A 6663-nucleotide genomic window follows, 5' to 3' on the forward strand; every position below is an offset into this window, starting at 1 on the left:
ATAGCTGAGCTCCATAGCGCGTGCTGTTCGGGGGATTTCGCGTGATCGGGAATGTTGAGACTTGATTTAAGAATAACTGCTTGGTGCGCGGTCAGAAACTGTACGAAGCCAGCACGTGCGTGGAGTGCGCGGGGAACTTCACAGTGCAGAAGGACCCTTGGATATCTTCAGAAAATGCGCTAACGAAATGAAAACCGCCTTCTACGACGTCAGCTTGGAGGTAAGTTTTATTCGGCCCTTTCGGCGTCTCTTCACCACATATGTAATTCATTTTTTTTTTATGTAGTTGTTGGCAAACCCACGCAATATCACGGATGCCAGTTGCATTTGCAAGTCCGGGTGCCACTGTTAACGATGCGACACATCGCTCTCGTATATGATTTCCAAGGAAACCGCAAAAAAAAGAACTTGATTTTCGATTGCCTCCCGACAATTTTTTTTTTATAACTATTATGACACCCATAAACACAACAGCAGATCGAGCTGTTAGTTTAAAAGGACGTTTTCTCTTTGCGGGGAGCCATGAACGTGTGTCAAGTCAGCAAGCGCACACTCCTGCAATGTGCTTCGCTCTCCAAGTCGTGCTTCTACGTCTTTTACGTCAGGCTAGGCTTCCCAAAAGCGAGCACCGAGAACAGCTGGAAACTATCATTAGGAAGTCGTTAGAAAAAAAAAAAAAAAAAAAAAAAAAGCTCTCGTTGGGCAGGAAGGCTCCGCGCTCTCTACAACACAGGCTGTGTCCGAAGGCCTGCCAGCGCTGGTTACAACAACTTTTAGTAGTTGTTACAACTTTCAGAGCTCGAGTTCGGTCCAGAAGTAAAAAAAAAAAAAAAAAAAAATACCCTTTTTTTTGTGTGTGTTTTTCGCGTGTTGCGCGCTCGATACCAACAAGCGATCGCTCGTGCATGCTTGAAAGAAACCTAGCGTCAAGTACTGTACAAAAAAAAAAAGAGAAGAAAAGTGGGAAATGCGCAGCCGAAACGAAAAGCAATGGGTGCGATATGAGATTCGAAATGACTAAGCAAGTACAGGCCCTTGTTTTAGTCGCTGTTTATTTTTTATTCTTACGGGGAACCAAAAAGAAATCGGAACACAGCGTCGGCGCTATACCGACGGTTGCGGATCCAGACAGCCGCCTTTTGCAGCGGCGCCTCCCAGACGGCGCCACATGTTCGGCCAAAGCTGCAGCGCACCAGGCCCATAAGCCCCGCCGGGGTGGTGCAGTGGTAAGACGCCCGACTACTGTGCCGGAGTTCCCGGGATCGAATCCCGGCCTCGGCGGCTGCGTTTCGATGGAGGCGAAACGAAGAGGCGTCGTGTGCTGTGCGATGTCAGCGCACGTTAAAGATCCCCAGGTGGTCGAAATTACTCCGTAGCCCTCCACTACGGTCCCCCTTTCTCTCTATCCACCTTCACTCCCACCTTCATCCCTTCCCCTACGGCGCGGTTCAGGTGTCCACAGAGCAAGTGTGACAGATACTGCGCCTTTCCCTTCCTATGAACCAACCAACCAACCAGGCCCATAAGGTTGCGCGAAAGAAAGGAAGGCTTTAGAAACGGCGCAGCACACAGAACGGGCGAGGGAAAAGCGTGCAGCCGTGCTAGCCGTGCAGCAGCGAGCACGTCCATCCTTCTCCCGTCAGTCAGCGAGACGGACCAATGGGCGTCGTTTTAGACTAAAGGCCCGACCACATGGCAGCGCTTCTTCGGCGTCTCGTCAGCGTCTCGTCTATGAGCGTCGTCGCTCGGCGCGCGCCGGAAAGGGCGACCGAACACATGACGGCGTACGAACTGGCGTCTGCAAGGCAAGGCGTGGGAGAATCCTGGACGTTCGAACAATTGTCCCCCGTCCGTAGCTAAAATCGTCCTATTCAGCGACGGCGGGAACTTACTGGGGAGGGTGGGGGAGGCAAGGGCATCAAAAGGCGCAGGCATGCACGCGCACAAAAAGAGGAGCTGTTGCTTCTGAGCTGTTGCTTCCTTCCCAACATCCCATCTCCTCTTCCCCCGGACACCAAGAGTGCCGCCGCAAATTAAGGCCGGCATAACCCGTGTCCGGTATCCCCCCCAAGAATAACCCAAAGACCCCAACTCAACTCAACTGTTGCTTCCGCGGGAACGAGTTGAGCCTGGTGCGGTTGGTGCCGCAGCTGCCCATGCGTGGCTTGTCGTTGGTCCCCACCTGCGAATAATTTTCGGCGTCGACGCTGAGATCTGGCCCCTCCAGATACCTGCGTCTTTCAGCGTCGTCTCGCTTCAAGGGCCAGAATTGCACCTCCGGCGACGCCGATATCCGCGACGCCGACGCGGCGCCGAAGAAACGCTGCCATGTGGACGTCATAGCTGCGGCTCGACGGGCCAGCGCGGGGAACGGGGAAGCTGGCTTCCCGAAGGAGAACATAAGGGAGCTTTGATTTGTATTTTTGTTGCTTTGCGGAGCGCGTGTCATTGTAACATTTTATACAGACTATGGAGCGCTCACATGACGTTCGCGGATTATCTGTGCGGCATAATCTGAAGTACCTTCAACATGTGAAATGACGGTACGAAGTACCACGGTACACATGCTTACAATTCGCTTGACTGATTAACCCCTACTGCCCCTACCCATTGGCTGGTCATGCTCACAGCGAGCCACACGAGCATCCGAACGACAAGAGAATGCCATGGCGGCTGCAGCTGTTGCCACACCCAGGGTAAACCCAGGGACTCCGGAACCTTTTTTTTTGAGTGGGGGCCGGACAAATTTTGTCGGGCATAATTATTTTTCAGGTAATTTTAATTTTGTTTTATTGTTATTTTATCCCTTTATCTTAATTTTTTACTAAATTTAGCCCCAAATTTACACTTTGTAAATTTAGTTTTACACAATTTGAAAGGGAAAGTGTTTGGGCGTGTTGGTTCATCGTCAACCCAGCGAAGCGCTCAAAATCACAAAGGACGAGGCGCTATTGTCCTGTCCCCTCCTCGTCCTTTGTGATTTTGAGCGCTTAATCCGCTGGGTTGGCAATTTGAAAGCCTGTTGGTTTTACCCCTGCATGGCGACCCCCCCTCCCCATGCCCCCCCCGGTTCCGGAGTCCCTGGATGTATTCCCGTATTCCCTACCACACCAGTGGACATGCGTACGTTTCAACCGTTCAGGCCACCCCTCCACATTACTATGATGCCTCGATAACTGTAATAACTGGACAGAACATTCATGATGGGACCATGGCACGTCATGGCCGGTCTCGACTACAGGACCGCGCTATAACCGCGCTGTAACCGCGCGAGTCCGGCCGTGGGCAGGTTGGCGGTGCTGGTGTTGGCATCAGCAGCATCAGCGTCACTACAGTGTACTATCGTACTATTCTAGTCCCGTCACGTCACGTGAACGGCTTGGCTGGGCGTGGATAGAAGGCGTGGGCGGCGGGACGGCCTGCCATACGTTGAATGTACTGAGGTGGCGCTGCGTTAACTAGCTTGCGTCCTTGCGTTAAGGACGAGAAATAAAGAGCATTAAGCAACAGGTGAAAAACACAGAAGGTAAAGATTGCAAATTCGATGGAAAAGAAACAGAGTGTGGAATTATACCGAAAGTGGAAAATGCAGATAAGGAAGGAAGATTTCTTTGATAACTCAAGAGACAGTGCCCTACTTTTTGAAGCTAGATCAGGGTGCCTTAGAACACGCAGCTACAAAAAGAAATTTAACAATGGAGATGACGCATGTGCAGTATGTGGAAACTCCACTGAAACAATTGACCCATCCGGAAGTTGGTGCAGGCGCAATCACTGTTTTTGAAGCTCTGGCCTTTGTGTAGCCCGATGCTGGAAACCATGAGCAGTGACCGTGATAACGACTGCTGGTCGACAAAAAGTACCGAAAACAAATATAAATTTCACTCGCCAGGCAGTAATTAGACATTTTTTTTCTGGGGTTTAGAGATAACGTACATGGCCGGGTGAATAAACCGGCGGTGGAAACTAGCAAAAAACGACTGGAAGATTGGTGGCTTAAAAGCAGAGAAGTGTCATAATGTTAGTAATGTAGGAACAAAATTTAATAAATAGAATGATGGTTTAGTTAACCATTCTAAATCATGATAGCTACTGCTACCACCCCGTTTCAAAGGGGACGCTCCTATATTCCATCCATGCGTCTCAGAGAACGCTCATGACGGACCTTTCTCGCAGGTTTTACATTATTTATATAAACAAACTAGATAAAAGTACGTAAACGACACGACGTTAGTCCGAGTTTTGTATTTGCTACTAAATGAAATGAATGAAATGAAATAATTATGCTGCTATGGTAGGTCGACATCACGGTGATAAGACAGAGATGGACAGGAGATAAGCTCTTGCCCGTGCATCTCTTGTGATTTGTCTTCTATATTGATTCGCCAACGGCGATTTAATGATTAATGTTTTATCATTTAACACGGGGGGAGGTGTGCGGCCGGTAGTATCATGAATGCTTATGTGCACTATGCTCGACTCGGACATAGTTAGCAGCGCTCTATCCTATGTACAAAGCGTTAAATAGGTAAATATCAGGTCTCGGATTCCTTGCTTCAGTACGTAAAGCACTGAGCACACACACAAACAAAATGCGATGTTCGCCGTGTTTTGTCGAGCCAAACCCAACTCCAAGTCGTCTCTATATATCCTCCCTAGCTGACTGTTCCCACCAGACCTTCTTTATTGGAATGCTCCGTCGCTTCTGCGCATGCGCCAGCTGAAAGAAGTGAGGAGAAATAACTTGCCGGATGTGACGTAGCCTTGTTTTGTTTTGTTTGTAAAATGTCTGCTGCTTCTCGTCGCCGTTTCAAGCGATAGGCCGATAGCTGGTCGCCAGTGTCCGTGATCGCTCGCAAGCCGGACATGGCTGTGGCGATGGTGGCGGACGGGTTTCTTGGCATTGTAGTTTGAATATCGTAGCCGTGTGGCCGTACGTGTTCCTTTCCACTTGTTATAATACTCCTTGAGCTTCGGCCTCGCGTACTGGGGCCCGACCCTCGACATTCGCCTTCCCCTGGCGGCGCCGTATTGTCTTTCTGATTGGCTCAGAAAAGAGTCACGTGCTTCAAACTTGTGGCGCGAAACCATCAGTTGAGGCAAGCACTTTTAGCGGTTACGTCAAAATGACGTAGCCGTGAAAATTGATTTCAACCGGAGCTATCCTTGTTGCCTGGATGACAAATACGAATGATTTTGGAGTGGAAGCAAAGTTACTGATGGTGGTTTGGAGAACACTTATGCTCGATTAACCAATGTGATGAAAATAATGGCATACTGGGAAGGAGCGGATGCTCAAATTTGATTGGCTGGAGCTATGTCACGTGAAACACGTGATACGCAAGCATATTTAGATTACGTCAAATTGACGCGTCATGACGTAACTGACGTGCCGCCATTACCGAAAATGATGACGTTTGGCCGCCATAATTTCGCCGAGTGGCGAGGTGCCCGAATTATGCTAATGAGACTATGGCGACAGGCAAGCTGATTTATGCAGCCGTTAGCCTACCGTAGTTTCTTAGCTTGTTATTAAAAGTAAAAGGATAACTTTATATACACCTTGTATGGCTTTTTAAACGGAATAGAAAGGCAAATTATGAGCACGTATGAAATAAAGGACGTTTGAGACAATCTCTAATGGGGGCAGAAGCGTGCGGCCGCGTGACGGCGCTAACTGCTTTCTTATTTCAAACCCTTTCTTCCCATGGTAAGAAATTATTGGTCTGCGCGGTTATAATAACCCAGCAATGGCGGCGGCCATGGAGGGAGGTACGCTTACGAGTGGTCTTCGTGCCGTTCGTCGTCTGCAAGTAGTGATCGAGGATTTGCTGCAGCACAGCAATGCTGTCAAATTGTCTTGAAAGATAGCTCGTCAGTACAGTCAGATCTGAGGAGTGTAGTGTGGCGGCTTTGCAAGCTCCGAGGCGAGAATTGCCCTGCGCTCGGAGTGTTGAACTGTTGAGCTACTGGTGTTTCGGGTGGAATCGGCAGTGGTGAACGCCTCTGATGTAGGATGGCACGAAATGTATTCGTTCGGCCGAGCAACGAGCTCCTGGAATGTGTCGGGCTTCTCGATGGGTGTCGACCAGCAAGGCAACGCAGTCAATCTGCTGGAAATGCTGCAGCACGTCGAGCATCACAGAGGTAAGCGCAATAGGAAAACCTGCAAAGGTGACTGTTCGTATAGCGTCATTCGCATTCAAGTTGTACGCAGGCGGGAAATGACTGAAGATTAAAGGAATACTTACAGGACGCATGCGGCGAAAAAAAAAAAAAAAACTGAGCGTGCTCGTAGTTGTCAAGATTTCTTGGCTAATGGTTTCGACGACCGAGAAAGGAAAGACATGTGAAATCGCCCGATATAAGTCGTTCCTTTAGTTTCAAAATAGAAAATGTTAACCTTCGCACTACAATTTCCGCCACCAACCCGTCTTTACCTGTTACGGAAATGGTTCACTTAAGTATTGCACTGACCATTTCTTGCATTCATAAATTACACTTTACCGCAGCTTAGCTTGCAGCATTGATGATTTTGAATGTTCCTGTGCCATGCGTGTTTGATATTTTATTTGCATATAATTTAGGCACTAAACATTTGCAGGTGATCGTGTGGACCTTGTGCAGCCATTGCAGCACTTCCGATCTGAGTCATCATGTGGT

The sequence above is a fragment of the Amblyomma maculatum genome, chromosome 5 (assembly GCF_055883805.1).
Source record: "Amblyomma maculatum isolate TAMU_Amacu chromosome 5, ASM5588380v1, whole genome shotgun sequence".
In the NCBI taxonomy this organism is placed as follows: domain Eukaryota; kingdom Metazoa; phylum Arthropoda; class Arachnida; order Ixodida; family Ixodidae; genus Amblyomma; species Amblyomma maculatum.